Source organism: Thamnophis elegans, chromosome 3 (assembly GCF_009769535.1).
Source record: "Thamnophis elegans isolate rThaEle1 chromosome 3, rThaEle1.pri, whole genome shotgun sequence".
NCBI classification, from domain to species: domain Eukaryota; kingdom Metazoa; phylum Chordata; class Lepidosauria; order Squamata; family Colubridae; genus Thamnophis; species Thamnophis elegans.
Genome location: NC_045543.1, coordinates 119,515,662 through 119,527,515, shown reverse-complemented (window position 1 = coordinate 119,527,515; position 11,854 = coordinate 119,515,662).

Genomic DNA, 11,854 nt, shown 5'->3' with positions numbered 1-11,854 from the left:
AAAGTTCCTCGGTTGTTTCAACCTTTCAGCAAGATAATTCTGGTAGAATTAGGATTGGATGGAATAAAAATTGATGTAAGAGGAGAATTTCAATTAGCAGAATCAACTTGCACCTTTTTTTTAGCTTATTCTAGCCAGAACACTATCTAATTCAGACTGCATCTTGACAATTTTTGGCAAATGAAAGCTACATATTCCCTTGTCTAAATACAGATGAGAATCGTTGCAGTATAGTTAAATGTATATAGTTCAATTTTTATTTAGCAATGAAGCTCAAAAATATTCCAATAATTTAATAGGAGGGGAATCTTGTAAACTCCATGAACTCCCTGTAATAAATAAAGATGATATGTTCTTCAAATGTTAAAAGGTTACTTTCAAGATTTAAAGTTTGAATTGTTTCTTAATTGGTATGTTAATCAGTTAACATTTTAGCTAAACAGTTGGGGAGGATTTTAATCAATAGTGTGCATTTTAAATGTGGGTTAAGTATTCTGAGCACTTTAGTTTATTTTCCAAGTCTCTATTGGGCTACTAATAGAAAATGCATGCTGGAAGATAAAATGTTGGTTTTTAGAAACAATTTAGTTATGTTAGATTGTAATTAATCAATACTAGGGATAATATGCTACTTTATTATGAGTTATTGTGCATTGGAATTTACATAGTAGATACATCTTTGTTTGCTATAAATATGCATTTTTCTACCTTCTAATTGTTTCGGAATATTCTTATATAACAAACAAACAAACCCAATACCAATTTGGATCCCAATTTGGCAATTTGGAAACTTTCCTCAAGCTGATTAAAAAGCTGTTAACTCAACTGAAAGTATGGATAAAAATCTCACTTCAACAATCTGAATCTTACAAAACACTGTAATTTTATGCTATTCATAAAAAGTATTTTCAGCAATAACGGCATCTTATTAGGAGATAAAATTTCCAAAATGTAAGAGAGAAAACTATAGAGAGTAATCTAGATGTGTTTAAATGTTTATATTTTAAAACAGAAATAAAAATTAATCTCTTTAGGAGGATTGAAACTATGAAACTACAGATGATTATACTGACTGTCATTTATTTTATTTTATTTCATTCTGATTTGATTTTTGTAATAACTATCTTTTATTTGGGTTTATCTGCACAACTTTCCATGGTTTCATGGATCGCTGCAATGAAAAATTACACTTGAGAATAAATTAATTCAAAAATAAACTTTAAATCCAAACCACACATATTTTTATTAGGTATGTTCCCAAAGACTATAAATGAAAGACATCATATCAGAGGTGGGTTCCTATCGGTTCAGACCGGTTCGACCAAATACCTTCCATGTAAAAATCCTTTTGAATTTTGAGCCTATCTTCCAAAGTGTTAAGAGATTCCCTCCAGCTTTGTGTCATCCACATCCACATCCTTCATTCTAATTCTTTTTTCAACAGTGGCCAAAAACAATTGTCTATTCTTTTCTGTGGTACAAAGTATTGTGTGGCAATATGTGTACAATTCTATTTATCCCACAAACTGTATCTGTGAATCCTTGTATATGTGCATGCTGAGAAGCCAGAACAAACAGCAAAGAGCCACAGTGGTGCAGTAATTAGAATGCAGTACTACGGCTACTACTGCTGACTGCCAGCTGCCAGAAGTTTGACAGTTCAACTCTCACCAGCGCAAGGTTGACTCAGCCTTCCATCTTTCCGAGGTGAGTAAACGAGGTGAGGACCCAGATTGTTGGGGGCAATATGTTGACTCTGTAAACTGCTTAGAAAGGGCTATAAAGCATTGAGAATATAAGTCTAAGTGCTATTGCTATCATCTAGTTCCAGGTCACCTGCCCAAAAAAGGTACAAAAACTTAGAATGTACCATTCAGCAATAGTGAGTTAATGCCCCATGGCATGGTAGCTGGGGAATTCTGGGAGTTGAAGTCCACATATCTTAAAAGTTGCCAAGGTTGAGAAACACTGGAATAGTATGTTTAGCTATCCTACATCCTTGGGAAAGATCTGATAAACAAAAGTCCCAAAACTCTTAACAGAAACTGTAAGACGCTATTTCAGCCAGGGTTTATGATAATTCACCAGGGCCAACTTGCCACGGCCCACCTATCATGGCCAACTTATAGCTAACTCACCATAGCCAACTTTCCATGGCCAACTTGCTGCAGGACAACTTGACGTGACCCTCTGGCCTCAGGACAACTCGCTTTGGAACAAGAGTTACACTAATATCAAAGATTGAGTAACACTGCCCCACTGCCTGATGCACAGAGATTCATTGGAGACACTATATGAAAAGAGCCATTAAGTCTACAGTAAACTAGAAAAAATAATAATCAGAAGAAATCAGATAGGAAAGGCATAAGCTGTCATGAGCTGTAGCTCATTTCATCAGATTGAAAGGTTTATTCTAGGATTGAATCTGTCCCTGCATGGAGGGTATCATTGAATCAATATCACTGTTGATGTTGAACTGTCTATTGTACATCTCTGGTGCTCTGAATTAATATCATCTCTCCTTTGCCCAACTGCTCTGTGGAAGAGAGCTGTAAATTGCTCAACAGGTCAATAGAACACATTTTTCCCATTAGTCAATAAATCCTTTAAAACTTCCAGAAAGGTTTAGTTGCTCAATTATGACGCCTGGAAGGAAACTAGGTATAATATAATTTGAGAATTGTTTCTATATTATGAGGCAACCAGATATGTATAATTTTTTAAATATTTTGGCTTCATCATGTGTTTTGTTATTTGATGTTTTATGCAGAATACTGGTCTGTAACTGTATTGGTCAATTATATTGATAATAATATTGGATCTGATCACATTGGAAAAATAAAAAAAATATTGAATTCTAGAATAGCCCTAATTCATTACTTCACATTAGATTTGCTCCAGAAGAATTCTGTTATGACTCAGATCCCTGAAATCTACTTGAATATCTCAATTTAATTGAGAATTGTCTGGATCCAAAGATGCTACTGAGATTTAAAAAAATAAAAGAATAAAAACACCTTTAAAATGTAATTATAATTTCTATCTAGTCTTTCTCTAGAGGGAACTCAAACAACAAAATGTGGGAACATAAAACTGGAAAGTATAAAATACAATAACAGAACTAGTAATTAAAATAAAGCAGAAGCAATAAAACAACAAATCCCAAATTGTCTTAATTAAAAATGCCCGCTATAATCATATTAAAATGCCTGAAATGGGCAACAAAGGCTAAACACACCTCTGCCAAGAAGCTGTTCCATAATTTGGGCACCAAAATCAAAATTGCCCTCCCCTTTGTTCCCACTTTAATTGCTTGGCAATGCTCATTATTTTCACACCCAGCTATAAAGTCTGGAAATTCTTTCTAAAAGATTGCAAGTACCAGTTGAGTGTAGGTAATACCTGTGACTCTGCACCCACTCATGGAGATAGACAGAAAGGCCAATGTCTGAAAGTCAGGTAAGGCTGTATCTGATTTCTGGTCTCTTCTGACATCTCTAATCAAAGTGAAAAGCGAAGTCTCTTCAAAGCCTTGTGGCTCTGAATCACGAAATGAACCATTGCATTCCATCCCTGGAGGCAAAATACTGTTTTCACACTCTGTGATCTGAATAGGTTCATTCACAAGTCCTCCCATTTCTGAATTACTCTCTGACGTCAGACAAAATATCTCCAGGATCATTTCTGATTCAGTATATATTTCAGTATACATTTTGGAACAGATTGTTTCATGTGGGCCTTTCCTTGTAAGCCTCTAGATCCATGATGGTGAACCTATGACACACATGCTAAGGTGGCACCTGGAGCCATTTGTCAGCGCATAGCTGACTTTGGCCTTCTTTTGAGGCCATTTTTCACCCTCCAAAGGCTTCCCTGAAGTCTCCGAAGCACAAAAAAATGGCCCTATGGGCAAACCGGAAGTTTGGGAACAAATTTCTGGTTTGTCCATAGGGCCGATTTTCGACCTCCAGAGCCTTCAGGGGCCTTTGAGAGGCTTCCCTGAAGGCTCCAGAGGGCAAAAACCAGCCCTACAAGCAAACCGGAAGTGATTTCCAGTTTGTCTATAGGTCCGGGTTTTTTTGCCTTCCGGAGCCTTCAGGAGGCCTGAACCTGTTTTCACCCTCCCCAGGCTCCTAAAAAGCCTCTGGAGCCAGGGGAGGGTAAAAAAACCATGGTAAAAGGGGAGGGTGCACTGGTCATGCACATGTGTGCATGGAGGGGGTGTCATACACATAGAATTATGGGTGTGGCATGCCGGTGCATGACCCCCCCTGTACAGCAGCCAAAAAAGATTCACCATCACTTCTCTAGATGGATTGGCAGAAGTTGTCCTCAATATGAAAATTGTATAAAAGGTCGAGAAGGAATGCAGATTAGGGTGGAGCTAGGCTCTTGGATCAGAAAGGTCAGCAGTTCGGTGGTTCGAATCCCTAGTGCCGCGTAACAGAGTGAGCTCCAGTTACTTGTCCCAGCTTCTGCCAACCTAGCAGTTCAAAAGCATGTAAAAATGCAGGTAGAAAAATAGAAACCACCTTTGGTGGGAAGGTAACAAGTTAGGGCTACGGAGATGTCTTCGGACAGCGCTGGCTCTTTGGCTTTGAAAGAGATGAGCACCACCCCCTAGAGTCAGGAACGACTAGCACATATGTATGAGGGGAGCCTTTACATTTAGGCTAATGGAAAGTGGGATGAAAATAAAAAACTAAACTAAAATCCCAATAAAGAATTTCTTTAGAACAAGAAACATACATTTTAGACAATTAAGAATCTCTCTATTAATTATATGTAAATCAATACCTAAATTCATTATGCTTGCCTTTTGCCTCAGGATTGCTTACAAATCCTGTTTGTACAGAATTTGTACAAATCCAGTTACAGTAACAGATGCAGTTACAAATCCCCGATTCTGTAGATACCCTAGTCGAGCCGAGGTGGCACAGTGGTTAAATGCAGCGCTGTAGGCTACTTTAGCTGACTGCAGTTCTGCAGTTTGGCTGTTCAAATCTCACCGGCTCAGGGTTGACTCAGTCTTCCATCCTTCCGAGGTGGGTAAAATGAGGACCCGGATTGTTGTTGGGGGCAATATGCTGACTCTGTAAACCACTTAGAGAGGGCTGAAAGCCCTATGAAGCGGTATATAAGTCTAACTGCTATTGCTATAGTGCATGTTTTGTTCCCTTCTTTCCTCCAAATGCAAGAAATGAACAATCCTCCATTTAATACAAGAAACAAAACTGGGCCAAATCATCCCGGTGTACAGATAGTCCCCAACTTACAACAGTTCATTTAGTGATGGTTTGAAGTTACAATGGAACTAAAAAAGTGACTTATGACTGTTTTTCACACTTATGACTGTTGCAGCATCCCCCATGGTCACATAATCAAAATTCAGTTGTTTGGCAACTGACTCATATTTATGATGGTTGCAGTGTCCCAGGGTCATGGGATCCTTTTTTGAAAACTTCTGACAAGCAAACTCAATGGGGAAGCCAGATTCACTTAAAAATAGTGTTACTAATTAAACAACTGCAGTGATTCACTTAATAAATGAAGCACGAAAGGTTGTAAAAATAGGGGATAATTCACAACTGTCTCACTTATCAATAGAAATTTTGGACTCAATTGTCATTGAGGTCTACCTTTAATGAGGCAGCTGTCTGTCACAGTGGAGGCATGACTCTTCTATCACTAACTACAACCATCAGCCTCTCTCAGTTGGAATAGTGCAGGCAAAGTACTCTGTATTGACATATGTAGACAAAATTGCAGGGATGGAAGAGAGACGTTCCCTAATGGTAAAACCCATTAGAAAAGACCATTGGAGAAATAATCAGCCAGTAGAATTTTCATGAGGTTCCAGATTGTTGGGTGCAATATGCTGACTCTTTAAACCACTTAGAGAGGGCAGTAAAACACTATGAAGTGGTATATTGCTATTTTCTGTTCTGTCTAGAAAGACATATTATACATACACACACACACAAACACACACACACACACACACACACACATATTTGAGCAAAACACTTTGTATTAGTATCTCTATAGCAGGGCTGTCAAACTCCCAGCCCACAAGGTGGATGCGTTACATGCTAGCCATACCCACACCTGGTTTAGCAAAGGAGTACGGGGAAGTTCCGATATGTCACGTGACAAGTTGTGACAACATGAGTTTGACACCTGCGCTCTATAGGGTTGCAGTTTCATATATTGCTCTAGTTCTCAGTAAAAATGCTTTCCAGAAAAAAGATGTGTACTCAAATGCTATGGCTTTTCCAGTACAGTCATATCTTAGTACTTAACTACTTGGAAACTCATCAAATTTGGAACTCAACACATTTTGAAATGAAAATTTTGTCCAGTACTCATCATTTGTTTGGTACTTGATACAGAAATCTAGAACTTGTCAGTGTCGACTGCCTTGTGACTCACTACATTATTCTCTATGGCAGTGATGGCTAACCTTTTTGTCCTCGCATGCCGAAATCACGCACACGTGTGCACGACAGCACACATGCAATGAGCCCCGCACCCGTGCATGCGCTTACAACACCACGTGTTCCCCTTCTCCCTACGGATGCACAGCCCCCCCTGTGCCCCATTTTGGGCCTAGTAGGCCTCCCTGAAGCCTCCTGGGACCAAAAATGGGGCACGGGAGAGCACAGCACCCCTCTGCAATCCCCACTTCCACACATGCACACATGCCCCCACCCCACCCTGCGCATGAGCGCACATCTCCCACGTGTGTATCAGAGAAACAAAAATCAGCTGGCTGGTGGGAGGTGCGCATGAATACACAGTGGAGCTGAGCTGGGTGACTGCTCGCATGCCGGCAGAGAGGGCTCTGTGTGCCACCTGTGGCATCATGGCTTTATGGGGAAAATTTGTTTGGTATTCATCATTGTTGGTACTCATCACATCTCCCGGAACCAATTAACATTGAGTAGCAAGGTACCATTGTAGTTCTTTTTGTAGAATTTTTGTCCACAGCTTTGTCAGCTTCCAATAAAACTTGGATATCCTATTGTAATTGATATGGCCATTGCCAAATGAAGCTATGACTCATTCTGTTTTTGGAGAACATTTGAGGGCACATAGTGGGCTCACTCCCAGAAACAGTGACATAGAAGATTTGTCTATTAAAAATGGCTGTGAGGGTGAGCACTGTTGTAAGATATCCATTTAATAGAAGTTGAATGCCAGAATGCGCTCTGCCAATCTAAATGGGAACATTTTGGGGGCTCAGAGCATCCCCGTAGCTAAATAAGATGCTAGAGGTAATTCTGTTTTGCATCATGTCTGCTTCTTTTTAAATAAAACATAAACATGCCAAGTTCTGAAAAGAACTTTTGAAAAAAAATAGGTAGTATAGGGAGTCTGATAAGCCCAAAATGAACTTGGAATCTTGGCATCTGTAAGCCCTACTTTGCCTACCAGGGGTTCACTCATTCATGATGATCATTTTAAAAAGTTTAAAGATAAGATTCCTTGTGTTTGTGTTACAAAAAGTATTGTGGATTCCTTAATTCAGATTATTTAATTATATTGTTGTGTTTATTATAATTAAATTATGATTAATTATTTTTAGTCAGATTATGCTCTTAAGATATTGTAAACTACCCAAGGTCACTAGACAATGAGATGGACAGCATATGTGTAATACTATTTTATAAGAAATATTTTATAAGACACAATGGGTGAAAACTAATCAAGGAGAAAAGCAACTTAGAAATAAGGAGAAATTTCTTGACAGTTAGAACAATGAATCAATTGGACAACTTGCCTCCAGAATTTGTGAATGCTCCAACACTGGACATTTTAAAGAAGATGTTGGATATGCATTTGTCTGAAGTGGTGTAGGGTTTCCTGCCTAAGCAGGGGGTTGGACTAGAAGACTTTCAGGGTCCCTTCCAACTCTGTTATTCTATAATATCAATATCAATATTGGTGTTAATATTAATATTGGTATTAATATTGATATTAATATTGGTATTAATGCTAATATTAATAATAATATTGATATTAATATTGGTATTGGTATCGATATCAATATCGATATCAATGATAACGACAATGACAATAAACATAAACATAAATATAAACATAAACATAACAAGCACCTGCCACATAATACCCCAGACTTAACAATTGTCAATATGAAAGACTCCAAAAAAATCTACTTCGTGGCCATTACATGTATGCTGTATGATAAACCATAGCAATAATAATAATAGAATACAAACTAATGAAGTCTTGAGTTAATACACCAGATTTAACTACAGTTGAAATGAAGAAAATGTGGATAATTGATATGGCAATGCCAGGAAATAGTAAAATAGAAAGCAAAAAATTGGAGAAGATCAGAAAATATCAAGGTCTGAAAATCAAAATCTGATGGCATAAACAGGCCATGATTATCAGCACACATACTTCCATCCAAGAAATCTTGGACAGTACATAGAAAGTCTGTGCAATGACAAAAATTTCAAACTGTCAGTTATAAAAGCCACACTGCTCAGATCTGCACATATACCATGTTGATACATTATGATATCCTGCATTCTTGGAAAGAACAACAGGTATGAAAGCTAATACGAGCTAAAGAATTGGCAGCTGTGATTTCACATTTTTGTGTATATAATAATAATGACACAAAGTGACTACTTTGATTGGAGTCTTAGTAAAAAAAAAACTTTTTACAGCAACAAGGAATTGGTAGAATCATAATAGAGAAAAATGGATATGAGAACAAATGGGTTGAAATCCCATGGGATTTCCAAATACAAACTGATAAACGTTAGCCCTTAATAAGTCAAATGTAGCTGTAGATAGAAAAGAAAACACTACGGAGAATTTTCATTGCAGTAGATACAGGTTAATGAGAAAGAATGGTAAAACACCAAAATAAAATTTGAGTAAATGTAAGGGGGGAGGGAATAGTAAGAGTCTCAATCAATGGGAGATAAACTTGGTTATTTATTATTATACAATTGTATCACAGCGGCCAGTTGTTTCGCCGGATTTGGCATTGGTTACTAGTCGGGCCCCACCCAGGGGCCTAGGACGTCGTAACGTATTTTCGTAATATGCGTGCAGATCCAAGCAGTGCGGCTTTTTGCATTTGACTGATAGTGATTTTGTCAATTTTTAACTGTTTTAAATGTAATTCCAGTGCTTTTGGAATAGCACCCAGTGTGCCAATTACCACTGGAATTACCACTGCTGGTTTGTGCCATAGTCGTTGAATTTCGATTTTTAAGTCCTGGTATCTTGCGATTTTTTCATGTTCCTTCTCGGCGACCCTGCTATCACCTGGTATTGCGATGTCTATGATTGTGACCTTATTTTTCTCAACCAGTGTGATGTCTGGTGTATTATGCGCCAGTATTTTGTCGGTTTGTATACGGAAATCCCACAAGATCTTGACCATCTGATTTTCGGTGACTTTTTCAGGCTGATGTTCCCACCAGTTTGTTGCTGTTTTAATATTATAATTTTTGCACAAATTCCAATGGATCATTTGTGCTACTGAATTGTGCCGCAATTTATAATCAGTCTGCGTGATTTTTTTACAGCAGCTGAGTATGTGATCAACAGTTTCATCAGCTTCTTTGCAAAGTCTGCATTTGGCATCATCAGAGGATTTTTCGATTTTGGCCTTAATGGCATTTGTGCGGATAGCTTGTTCTTGCGCAGCCAGGATTAGTGACTCTGTTTCTTTCTTTAATGTACCTGTTTTTAACCATAACCAAGTTTGTTCACTGTCCACTTTATCTTTTATTTTTTCCAGAAATTGACCATGCAGTGCTTTGTTCTGCCAACTCTCCATTCTTGATTTTATCACATCTTTTCTGTATTCTTGTTTTGTCTGTTGGGCCTTCAGTAGATTTTTGTTCTTTACTTCGATTAATAGATGTTCTTGAGTGTCTTTTAAATAATCAGCCAGTGCATGTTTTTCTTCTTCAACTGTTTGCTTCACTTGTAATAATCCTCTGCCACCTGATTTTCGGGGCAGGTACAGTCTATCAGTATCACCACGTGGATGTAAACTGTAGTGTATTGTCATTAGTTTCCTGGTTTTTCGGTCCAAAAGGTCCAAATCAGCTTGTGTCCAGTTAACTATGCCAGCTGTGTATCTTATAACTGGTATTGCCCAGGTATTTATGGCCTTGATTGTATTTCCACCATTCAATTTAGATTTTAAAATTTTCCTAACTCTGTTGGTGTACTCTCGCCTGACAATAGTTTTTACTTCTCCATGCTTGATGTTATCCAACTGCAGAATGCCTAAGTATTTGTAGGCTTCATTTTCTTTGCATTTAATTAGTTGGCCATTGGGCATTTCAATTCCCTCAGATGCAGTGATTTTGCCCCTTTTTATGGATACAGTGGCGCATTTTTCCATGCCAAACTGCATTGAAATATCGGTGCTGAATACTCGGACTGTATTTGTCAATGATTGGATTTCTATTTCTGACTTTCCATAGAGTTTCAAATCATCCATATATAGTAAATGCGAAATTTTTTCAGCTTTTTTGGCTGTTTGGTAGCCTAATTTCATTTTTTTTAAGATTACTGATAGTGGGATCATTGCGATGATGAAGAGAAGAGGTGAAAGTGAATCACCCTGGAAAATTCCTCGCTTGATATTAACCATTCCGTAGCTCTCATTCCCTACTGCCAACTCAGTTCTCCATTGTTTCATTGCCTTTTCAGTAAAGGATGTAATATTTTTGCTAATGCCAGTTGTTTCTAAGCATTTTATGATCCAACTATGTGGCAGTGAGTCAAATGCCTTTTTGTAATCAATCCAGACCATATTCAAGTAGGTTTTTCTGTTCTTACAATTTTCTAATATCATTTTATCAATTAGAAGCTGATCTTTTGTGCCCCTGCTCCTTCTTTTGTTGCCTTTTTGCTCTACTGGCAAGATGTTGTTTGTTTCCAAATAATCCATCATGTTATCTGCAATAATGCCTGTGAGTAATTTGAAGGTTGTTGGTAAGCATGTTATTGGTCTATAGGTTTCAGGTGTTGTTCCTTTAGTTGGATCTTTCTGAATCAAGTATGTTTTTCCAGTTGTCAACCATTCATCAATTTGGCCCTTTTGTAAAATTTCATTCAGTTGCCTGGCCAATATTGCATGTAAACTGGTCAGATATTTGAGCCAGAAACCATGTAATTGGTCCTTTCCAGGTGATGTCCAATTCTTTACCTTTTTAACTCGATTTCTGATCATCTCAGTTGTTATTTCTAATACTTGCATTTGTTTGTTGGCAATGCTTTTCTCAAAGTCATGTATCCACTTTGCTTCCTTGTTGTAGTCCTTTGCATTTTCCCACAATTCTTTCCAGAATTCAACTGTGGCCTGCTTTTCTGGTTTTTCACTTTTGGTGTCACCATTCACATTAAGACTTTGATAAAAACGCCGTTGGTCTGATCGAAATTGCTGATTTTGTTTATATTGGATGATTTGTGCCTCATATCTTTCAATTTTTCTAGCTGTTGCTGTTATCTGCTGTTTTACAATCTCTACAGCTTCATTGATGTTTCATGTATCCAATCTATATCTTCTGATTAGCCGATCTATGATTTTGTTGTTTTTAAGCCGTTGCTCATGCATGTTCTTTAAGTTACTAGCATCTGCCCTTAATTTTTTGATTTTTTGTTCTAGACGGATTTTCCACTTTGGCTTTGATGCTTTTTCTGTTGTGTGACTAGGTACTTTAATTTTAATGCCTAGTTCGTTAGTGACTATTACAGCTGCGCTGTACATTAACTGGTTTGTTTCCAAGATGGATCCCGGTTCAATTGTTGAAAACACTGCATTAACCATTTTCATGATAGGGGCCAA